At 31.6% G+C, this 11,277-nt stretch overlaps 1 pseudogene; it reads left to right on the top strand.

Annotated features, from left to right (window-relative positions):
• The first annotated feature begins 5,096 nt into the window (after positions 1-5,096).
• On the top strand, positions 5,097-9,671 carry LOC120211784 (annotated as a pseudogene).
• Positions 9,672-11,277: the final 1,606 nt, after the last annotated feature.

The following is an 11,277-nucleotide window of genomic DNA, read 5'->3' as shown; positions in this document are numbered from 1 at the left end:
ATATTTGGTATCTAATTTTTTAAAGTAGATATGAGTGAATAATTATTAAATAATTAAATTAAAATATAATTATTAAAAATTCTTATTACATAAATTTAACATGTGAGTTATGCAGAAACAATAAAATTAATAAAATTTCATAACACAAAAATATATTTAATTTTTTAACCAACTGGATCAAACTGTCAGGACAATTACATGACAATTCACAAAGTTCACATGATAATCTACAATGTTGATGTGACAATTCATTATATTGTTGTGGCAGTACACGATGAATAATGATGTGGTAAATGAGTTTAATTGATTGTTTACCAAGTTTGAAGGGCTAATTAATATTTCAGAAAGTTTGAGGACTTATTTATTTATTTTTTAAATTAAGGCATTATTTAAACTTAAATATAAATAATTATTAAGATATTTAATACATTCAATATAAAAATGTTAAAGTATTAAATTATTAAAAAATAGTTTAAGGATCATATTGAGTGTAAAAAAAGGTTTAGGGACCATATTATTTTTTCAAAAGTTTGAGGGTTTTAGATATCATTAAATAAAAAATTTGTTGTTAGAAGAATTTGAACGTAAGTTAAAAATCTAGATTTCATATTTTTTTATTTTCCAAAATAATTTTAATGAAAATATTGAAAACATATTTTTTATGTTTTCATATTTTCACTTATTTTTGTTTTCATTTACTAGAAATTATTTTCTAATTTTACCATCAGCATGTTTTATTCAATGTTTTCTATTTTCTAAGAAAATGAAAATATATAGTCTATATTTTTTTTGAACCAAACTGACCCTAAACTTTCTTAGGTCAAATTGGTTTTTTGGTAAATTACGCGTTTAGTATTTAAACTATCAATTTTGATCTATTTTAATACTTAATTTTTTTATTTTTTTCAAAACCATTCCTAAAATTTAATTCTTGTTTCATTTTAGTACATGTTAAAAACTTTAGATTTTGTTTCATTTTAGTATCATGTTCAAAACTTAACATTAAGTTTTGAAAAAAAATTAAAAAGTTTAGGTATTAAAATGGACTAAAACTGATAGTTTAGGGACTAAACACGTTATTTTAAGCAGCGAAGTACTAAATGAAATGAAAACTAAACATTATGTATGGTTTTAAAAAATTGAAAGTTTAGGTACTAAAACAAATTAAAACTAATAATTTAGGTATTAAATGCATAGTTTTTTTGTTTGTTTGATAATACTATATAGGACGGTTATATCACTTATATGAATCGAATTTGATTGATCAGTTGAATTGAATTAATGAGATAAAAATGAAAATGGAACGAAAAATTCTGAAATGTTTAAAAACTTATGGCATAGTTTGAGATCCTGAATGCCTTAGTGTCTCAAGTTCAAGCCCTATCGTAGGTAAGATTTTTTTTTTATTAATCTGGGATAATACATGGTAATATATGTTTAAAGATAACTCTCAATCGTTTGACGTTGAATGTTTACACCCTTGGTATTCCTAATACTCGAACCCGTGACCTCAAGAAATAACAATAATTTATTTACTATTGAGGTCTCTTGATTCGTACTTAAATTTTAATTCGATTGTATTATAATGAATACTTTTGTTACGTAAAGCTATATTTATCTCTATTCTTTTGATTCTGAGAAAATAAATCATACTTTCTATCAAGATCACACTACTTGATTACAAAAACAATGTTACCAAGAAATCCTAAATATACTTAATAGTTATGAATAGGGATGATAGACAGCATAATTTCGTGAATTTCGTACCATACTCACTCAATTGGAGCGGGGATTCATATAAGTTTAGTAGTAGTGGGTATGTATGGATGTAAAAAATCATACCTTCCGTGGTAGTGGATAGGTGTTGAGTTTGAGACCTTACCCGCATCCTCCTACATACCCACCATATAAAGTTTAGACCATTATGGATTTAGGTATAATTTTAGAGACTAATTTATAAATCTTAAGATTTTATTGAGCATGACTTGTAATTTAACCAAATGTTAGGATACGGGATGAGTAGTGGTTATCCAGTTGGGTAGTAGGTATGGGGTGGATTAGAGAATATACTCGCGTAGGCATATGTGAATTTAAATTTTTACCCGTTATGGGTTGTGAGTAAATACCCAACACAAAATCATTAGGTAAATATGAATATGAAAGAAGGAATATCCACACCCGTGTCGCCGGTTTAAGATCCTAGTCATAAATCAGCCTACCCTGGTGTGGTGACCATGCGTTGAATGAGCACCAAATGCCAAAATTAGGATTAGATAACAAGGGAAGACAAGAGGAGGTCAACTTGTATAACTTTAAAATTAACATGAATTTAATAAATTTTAGGATAAGATATAATATGTATTTAAATCATTAAGGATTAGATTTGTTAGTAGATAAAAAAATTCAACGCCCTTCTATTAAAATTAAATTAATTAATGAAATTGACTAAATAAAGTTTAAGTACCAAACACAAAACAAATTAAGTATTTATTTTTTACTTTAAGTCTATTTTTAGGGTAAATTCACCATTCCTCACTGAACAATACTCTCTCTCCTATTTTGCTCACCACACTTTCAATTTTTCTAATTTACTCATTAAACTTTCGAATTGCTCATATTTTGATCACTCTAAGTATTACAAGGAATTTATTATTATTATTTTAGTTCAAAATAATTGAAAATATAAAATAAAAATAGAAGGTGGTCGGATGCCACCCTGGAATGATGTAGATGGTGGTCATTCGGTCTCAAATTTCGTGGGTCGGTTCATTTTAACACCCTGAGCCCTTATCTGGTGGTTGTTTCACCGAAAAATGTCTCAAAACCCGTGAATCTCGATTGAAACATTTCGACTTCCTCACTTTCAATATCTAATTCATGGGATTTGAGGCAAGTTTCGACAAAATGGAGGTTGGATTCGGACTCATAGTATCGAGGCGAAGTACCCATGAAATTCGGGATCAAACAACCACCATCTAAGGCGGCCGACAGTGGTGTCTGATCACCTTCTATTTTTATTTTATATTAATAATAATAATAATCCATGTCAATAAAAAATAATAATAAAACAATTCGAAATGATCAAAACAAGAACAATTCGAAAGTTCAGTGAGTACATTAGAAATATTAAAAGTACAATGAGCAAAATAGGAGAGAGTATAGTTGAGTGAGGAATTTTGTAATTTACCATTTTTTATGTATTACCTAAAACATTGTAAGCTGTAGTTGGGGAGTTTAGTAATGAATCAGTCTGCCCGACTTTCAATTATTTTACTGACATACTATAATATAGGGTAAAATATACGTTTGGTATCCCAATTGTTACTTTTATTTCATTTTGGTCATTAACTATTTTTTAAATCATACTTAATGCTTAGTCTGATTTTATTCTGGTCGCTTGTCGTTAAAAAAATAATGATGATATAACGTGTCTCTATAAGGTATTGCCACATCATCATTGAAAAGTGTCACGTTAGTAGCATTATTGACAAAAATAAAATCAAAACATAATATTAAGCATGATTCTAAAAGAAAATAAATAAATAGATAACCAAAACAAAATAAAAGTAATAATTAAAACACTAAACTTATAGTTGACCCTAATATATTTATGTCTTTCACATTATGGGAAAGAAGGGATTAAAATAAAAGCTAAACTGGTAATTAAAATAGTTCCGTAAATTGTTTAAATCAATGTTAATATAATAATTTTATTATAGTTTGATAAATTTAATGATTATTTTTTAAAAAAATAATTATTAGATAATTGTTTAAACATAATTCAATGATTTCTAATATAATTTACTTAATATGTTTTTGATAAATTTTATTTCTAATTTTAATCTTATTTAAAAAAGGAGAAAAATTATAAAGAATAAAATGATAATTTAACTAAACGACTAAATTGTTATTATTTAATAAAAATATTATTTTAATCCTTATTCCCATTAGATTATAAAATCAATCTCAATTATTATTTTAAGAATTGACATGTGAAATGATTCCTCTACCTAAAGCCTTACTGATTCAGCTAATTGTCCAAAACAAAACACCTTTTTTACTTCATAAGCTAAAGGCTTAATCATAAAATAAGTGTCCAAATAATACCATTTCTCTCAAATAGGCGATCATATATTTTTTTAATCATCCAGATGTCTAACGTTACAAACGTTATTACTTTAAGTGTTCGGGTTTTAATTGCAGTTAAATTTTTCCGTTAAATGACACGTGTCATGTTCTGATAATTTTGAAATTTTTATTTACAAAAAATTAAAAAATATTATATTTATAAAAAAACTAATTTCTTTCAAATTGTAAAAAAATCCCCAAAATCCCAACCTTAATATGTCGACGTCGTCCTTGCTGGCCATGGCTACCGTCGCCTGCGTAGTCTCTGTCATCTTCCTAGTCAAACGCCGCCATACTTAATGTCGATTGGCCGTCAAGATCGTGTGGGGTCTCGATTTGCAGCATAAGGCTCGTTAAGGTACATACGTCTATTGGCTATCAATTGGTCGTGATTTCATAGGGTTATTGATTGTTGAGTGGAGGTGATATCGGGTAAAGTTTCGTGGACAATAAAGGAGTTGTTTTACGTGAGTTTAGGGGATGAAACATGGGTTTTTTTAAAATTTGGAAGCTTTTTTTAAAGTGTTTTGATTTTTTTATTTTTTAAATATACTTTTTTTATTTTAAATGCACTTTTTAAAATTAGTGACGTGTGTCTTTTAACGAGAAAATTTAATAACAGTTATAAATATAATATCTAAAGTGGTAATATTTTTAACGTTAGACACTTGGATGATTAAAAAAATATTTAAACACCTATTAAAAAAAATTGGTATAGTTTGTGACTTGGACTCTTATTTTATAATTAATCCTAAACAAAATAGAAAATATAAATCCTTTACCTCCAGCCTGCCCCTATAAAACAATATATATATATATATATATATTGTAGAGTTAAATTGATAGTATATTAAAAATATTATAGAATTAAATTGATTGTTGAATCGATCTGATCATTAATAGCTAATTTAATTAATTGAATTATCGATTCAACAATAATTAAATTATTAAAAATAGGAAGCTGGGTTTTCTTCAACGGCTCTGCTATGGTGTCTGTCAATAATCGATCCCACCACTTTCTCCCACGACCTTCTGTCATCCATAACCTGCCCAAATACCGCCACCGCCAAAGGCTGCTTCCGCCACTCCCTCTGCCGCTCCGTAACTCACCCAAACCGCCATTCACCGTGCCCCCATAAACAAAACCAGAACAATAGAGAAACAGGGAGAGCTCTTCAAGCAACGGATTGAAAAAAAATGGGGTGTGGGAATTTATTCTTCACGCTGATTATAACTCTGTCAGTAGCTCTAATTACCTACAACATCCTCATCTCAGCCAATGCTTCTCTAAAGCAAGAGCTTCCCGGGCCTTCGGGATATTCGATCATCGACCCCGTAATCCGGATGCCGGTAGAAAAATCGAGAAGATTCGGGTCAAGTGCAGAGAGAAGTTGTTTCACACGGCGGTGACGGCTTCCGACTCGGTTTACAACACGTGGCAGTGCCGGTCATGTATTACTGGTTCAAGAAGCATAAGAATGGACCCGGTTCAGAAATGGGTGGGTTTACTCGGATCTTGCATTCTGGTAAACCCGACAAGTACATGGATGAGATTCCCACTTTCATTGCTCAGCCTTTACCTGCTGGAATGGATCAGGTATTTCTTTTAAGGGTTTTAGTCTATAATAGGTTGAGTTCATTCAATTTAGAAGATAACTTTCGGTTTGTGAAATGGGCATCTAAGTTTGGAAATTGAGGTTAGTCTTCATTGATTGGATTAATTGAACCAATGTAATTAGCTGTTTTCTTGATGTCAAACTTTATAATTAGCATTATGAGCTTTATGATTCTTATTCATGTGTATTTAACTTAGAATTATTATCTCACACATTGTCTAATGTAAAGAAGAAATCATAAACATTGTTGAATTTAGCTCGTTTGTTTGTTTTATTTAGAGTTTAGAATTATAGATTTTGAATTTAGGATTTAGGGTTTGTCACACCTTCTAGGGAGAAAGCCTTCCGTTTATCGAGATCTTTGGAGTTTTATATCCTCTAAATAGTTACAATATTTTGATTTGACTATTATTTATCACGTCAACAATGAGCTCTGCACCATAATGGTCAGGTCAAATTACTTTGTTGGCCTACGAATAACAATCATGATTCCAGACTTGACAATACACTGATACACACTAAAAGTCAGTATATAGGTCTACTTATATAACATGAAAGGGGATCTTGATCTCTCACCCAGGGTTTTAAATAGCATTTGCGGTCACGTTTTCGGTCGCGTCACGTTTATCACGGTTGCATATATAACGGATGTCATTGCGGGTATCGCGGTTGTGAATTTTTTTAAATATCACACAACTTACCTTAAAATGACTAAATTAAATATAATTAAAATAAAATTGTAAAATTTAAATTGCATAAATTTAGATTACTGAAATTAAGATTAAATTAAATAAAAATTAAAGTTTACATTTTAAACTAGAGATTAAATTATAAATTCCAAAAGTGGGAGGGATCTCAAATTAATATATCTTTTAAAATTATATTTTAAAAATTATTAAAAAAAAAGAGAAATAAATCACCCCTCCCCCCTTCCCCGACCTTTCTGCCTCCCCTTCCGCGACTTTTTTGGTTCTGGCCTTCTGCCTCCCCCTTTCTCCTTCCCCATCATTGTTTGAAAAAAAAACTGTGCCACCAATGTTTGTGTAGGGAATGTTGGTTTTTGTTTTTGTCTTAGAATCACGGTTGTTGCGTCCCGCTATCGGCTCAATCGTCCGTTATCGGCTCAATCGTCCGTTTCCCGTTTAATTGCGGGCGCAATCGACCGAGATTGGTGTAAATCCGTGACCCACCGCAAAAACCATGAAAACCGGTTTCAGACGGTGGCGCGACTTCAATATCACGGCCGCTATCATGTTTTCGGAACGCTATTTGATACCCTGCTCTCACCCCTTCTCTCTCCTTTTTCTCCCTTACACCGTTCTTTATTCTTCTTAAAATTTAACAGCTGCGGCTCTCCGTCCAAACTAAAAAGGGTGAACTGTGTATGACCGTCACAATTCTAATGTTACTATCAATGGGATTATTCAAATGTTTTATATGACATTCGAATATACATGCTCATGGTGTTTAAATTGTAGGCAACCTAGATATGAACTTATTTCTACTTTTATGTCAATGACAGGGTTATATAGTACTGAACAGACCCTGGGCATTTGTGCAGTGGCTTCAAAAGGCAGACATCAAAGAAGAGTATGACATCCCTGATTTCCTTATTTTGTGTTGATTCAATTTGTGTCCATGTTTTGGTTGATTTTGTATGTCCCATCTTTCCTACGCATATACAGTTACATACTGATGGCTGAGCCAGACCACATCATTGTGAAGCCTATACCAAACTTGTCAAAAGATGGGCTTGGTGCTGCGTTTCCTTTCTTCTACATAGAACCGAAGAAGTATGAGTCTGTTCTGAGAAAGTATTTTCCTGAGGAAAAGGGTCCAGTAACCAATATTGACCCCATAGGAAATTCTCCTGTTATTGTCGGGAAGGTATTCATTTTCGGTGTTTGCTTCGTTAGCGATTTCGATTTAGCCTTCTCCTGAAGATCTTTCATTGCTTGTTTTAGGATTATCTAAAAAAAATTGCTCCAACTTGGATGAATGTGTCATTGGCAATGAAGAAAGATCCTGAAACAGATAAAGCTTTTGGCTGGGTGCTTGAAATGTAAGTTTTGTCCAATTTGATCCATGCTTTTACAATGGTTCCTTGGGTTTTGACCTTGAGGCTTCTGTTTACTTGTTTCATAACTGTAGGTACGCTTATGCTGTTTCCTCTGCATTGCATGGTGTGGGTAACATCCTATACAAAGATTTCATGATCCAGGTTCGATTAGATCATCCATTGTTTCTTGTAATTTCTTCTTCGTAGACGATAATACATTGCAGCTGCACCCTCCTGATAACTGATAACTATGGCTATGGGATGTATTATTTGTTTGTTTTTGGGTACATTTAAGAATCCGGGTTGGTGGGGATGAGATTTTAGTTTAGGACCCACCTACGGTGTGGTTCTAGAAGCAAGCTAACTAATTAAGCATTATTATTTGTTAGCAACACAGATTAGGCTTCTGCAAATTGTCTGTTATTTAATCATGATTTCGAGTAATTTGTCGATGAAAACTTTTTCGCCTTCTTTATTCTTGTTTATCATGTTTCTGAATTCGTATTAGTTCCAGAACTCTCCTTACTAAGCCATTGCTTGTTTTGTGACACTGATCAGCCTCCTTGGGATACAGAAATCGGCAACAAGTTCATCATTCATTACACATATGGGTGTGACTATGATTTGAAGGTAACTTTAAAATGCTTCTTGGTTATTACCTTTCCAAATTATGTTCCAGCATATTTGTTTGAGTTGGAAGAAAATTAATAAAACTTGTCACCATTTTACTAATAGCTACAAGCTTTCTTCCTGGTTTCAGGGTAGGTCAACCTACGGAAAGATTGGCGAATGGAGGTTTGATAAAAGATCGTTCGGTACCGTACCACCGCCGAGAGACCTTCCCCTGCCTCCACCCGGTGTTCCCGAAAGTGTGGTAAGTTCAACTCTTATCCTTAAATGGCACAATGTAAAGTAATATTGAACAATTCTATGATATTTTTGCCCATGCAATACAATTTTGGTTCTTGTTAGCATGCTAGGTTAAAGTTTCTAGTCAGTCCCTATACTAATAACCAAAAGGTGCAACTCAGTCTTGTACCATAGAACTGAATAATTTAGTACGAGGATAAAATACAAATTTCATCATTGAACTTTACACTCTCCTATTTTGTTCATTGAACTTTAAAAGTTATCAATTTCCTTATTGAACTTAATAATTGTTTTTTTTTGTCACTAAATTTTACTCTCCTATTTTGGTCACTCCGCCGTTAAATAGTTAACAACGTTAAAAATGACACCGTTTTTAAAAAACAAAATTTTCACCAAAACGTCGCCATTTTGCATCTATATAACTGTCCATTTAGCCGCCATTAACTATTTAACGGTCGAGTGGCCAAAAAGTCCAATTTATTAAGTTCATTGAGGAAATTGAAAAGATTTAAAGTACGAGTAGTGAAATAGGAGAGAGTGTAAGTTCAGTTATCAAATTTGTAATTTACCTTTTTAGTACAATTACCTCATTTGTGGGATGATGCATGTAACAAAATACAATGTAAATTTTGGCAGGTAACTCTGGTGAAATGGTAAATGAAGCCACCTCAAGCATTCCAAATTGGGGTTCATAGAAGGCAAAAAGGGTCAGCCTGCAAATTGCAAGATGTAGGCAAAATGCCCCCCCTTAAGTTGTCAGCTTAGACACTTGGGTGCATGGAAGAAAGAAAGGGGGTTGTTTGGTTACATGTTTATGTTTATTCTGGTAAAGTTAAGATTGGGGTTAAGGTTTACCTGATGAGCATATGGTTAAAACAATGTTGCATGCATGTCCATGTGAACCCAAAATGCTTGTTAATTAACAGATGAACTTTGTTCCCATTTGACAACGTTCGTAACAATTTGTATTTGAGAAGAACTGGGCTAGTTTGTGATTTCATCTTTGATTTTGTGGAAATAAAAGTTAGGGTAAACTATGCATTTAGTTCTTAAACTATCAGTTTTGATCTGTTTTAGTAGTTAAACTTTTAATTTTTTCAAAATTATATCTAAAGTTTAGTTTTTATTTCATTTAGTAACCCGACTTTAAAAACTTTAGTTTTTGTTTCATTTTGTTACCCCTATTCAAAATTTAACGTTAAGTTTTTTTAAAAACTTGAAAGTTTAGGTACTAAAACGGATCAAAATTGGTAGTTTAAGTACTAAACGCGTTAAATTTTTAACGGTGATACTAAAATGGAATGAAAATTAAATGTTAGGTATGATTTTAAAAAAATTGAGAGTTTAGGTATTAAAACATATTAAAACTAGTAGTTTAAGTATCAAATGTGTAGTTTACCCTAAAAGTTTTAAGCTAATGGAAAATGATATTTGAAAAATAATCAGATATGTTTCTCACTCTCAACATGGTTAGTATTTTCATTTATAACAATAAGTATCCGAACTATTAATCAATTAATTTGAATTGAATACTAAAAGCTTACCGTGAAGATAGTTCTTCCCATTCAGTTTATTCCATTCATATTAGGATTCAAATCTTTTACTTTAAGGAACTTGGTATCTCATTCCATTAAATTATCTGGTTGTATACAAAAAGAAGGGTAAAGAAGCATGTTGACGAACGTTAAACAAACATGTTCGTAAATGCTAAATGAGCATGTTCGCGAACATGTAAACGAACACACTTTTGAACATTAAATGAACGAACATGAATACCTTAAAAAATAGACAAATAAATATAATATAAAAAATTAAGAGAAAATAACTTCAGTGATCAAAAATGCCTTATAATATACGATTTTAACCAATTTTTTTTGGATTTGCGAAAATAACCAACAAATTCACAACATGAACTCCAATTTCGCAACACAGGTTCCAAATTCGGAACGAGAATTTTATTTTCGAATTCGAAACACGATATTAATTTCGCAACACAAATGTAAACAGTACAATCGCAACTCATAACCTAAAACCCAAAATCACAACTCAGTCTCATCTCTCACTCTCTACGGCGACATCTGTCCCCATATCCGGCGACCCCCTCTATCTCCATCTCTTAGAGCCACTCTCACAACCATTCACGACCACAAATGGAAAATCAACCACCGAGTGTTAGTTTTTTTAATTATTTTTATTTTGAAAATTTTGTATTATTATTAGATTTTTCATATTTAAATTGATGATAAATTTACTGGTAATTTCAATATATAGATTAACCATTTCACTTAGATTGCTTTGTAAATTCATTCGGTTGTTGCCAATACTGCTAAACTGTTTAGTCTTTAACCTTGTGAAGTTAGTAATTTGGTTAAAGTAATGCAATTCATTCAAGTTTCAATTCGCAGAAGAATAGTTTTTGAAACTTAAATTCGCAACACGAAAATGAAATTCGCAACATGAAAATGAAAGTCGCAACACGAAAATCGCAACGCGATTTTCATTTTCGCGTTGCGAATTACATTTTCGTGTTGCGAATTTAAGTTTCAAAAACTACTATTCTTCTACAATTTGAAACTTGAATGAATTGCATTACTTCAACCAAAA

This window comes from Hibiscus syriacus, unplaced genomic scaffold, assembly GCF_006381635.1.
Source record: "Hibiscus syriacus cultivar Baekdansim isolate YM2019G1 unplaced genomic scaffold, ASM638163v2 tig00109987_pilon, whole genome shotgun sequence".
In the NCBI taxonomy this organism is placed as follows: domain Eukaryota; kingdom Viridiplantae; phylum Streptophyta; class Magnoliopsida; order Malvales; family Malvaceae; genus Hibiscus; species Hibiscus syriacus.
The sequence above is the reverse complement of the archived record's forward strand: the minus strand, read 5'-3'. Positions and strand labels throughout refer to the sequence as shown.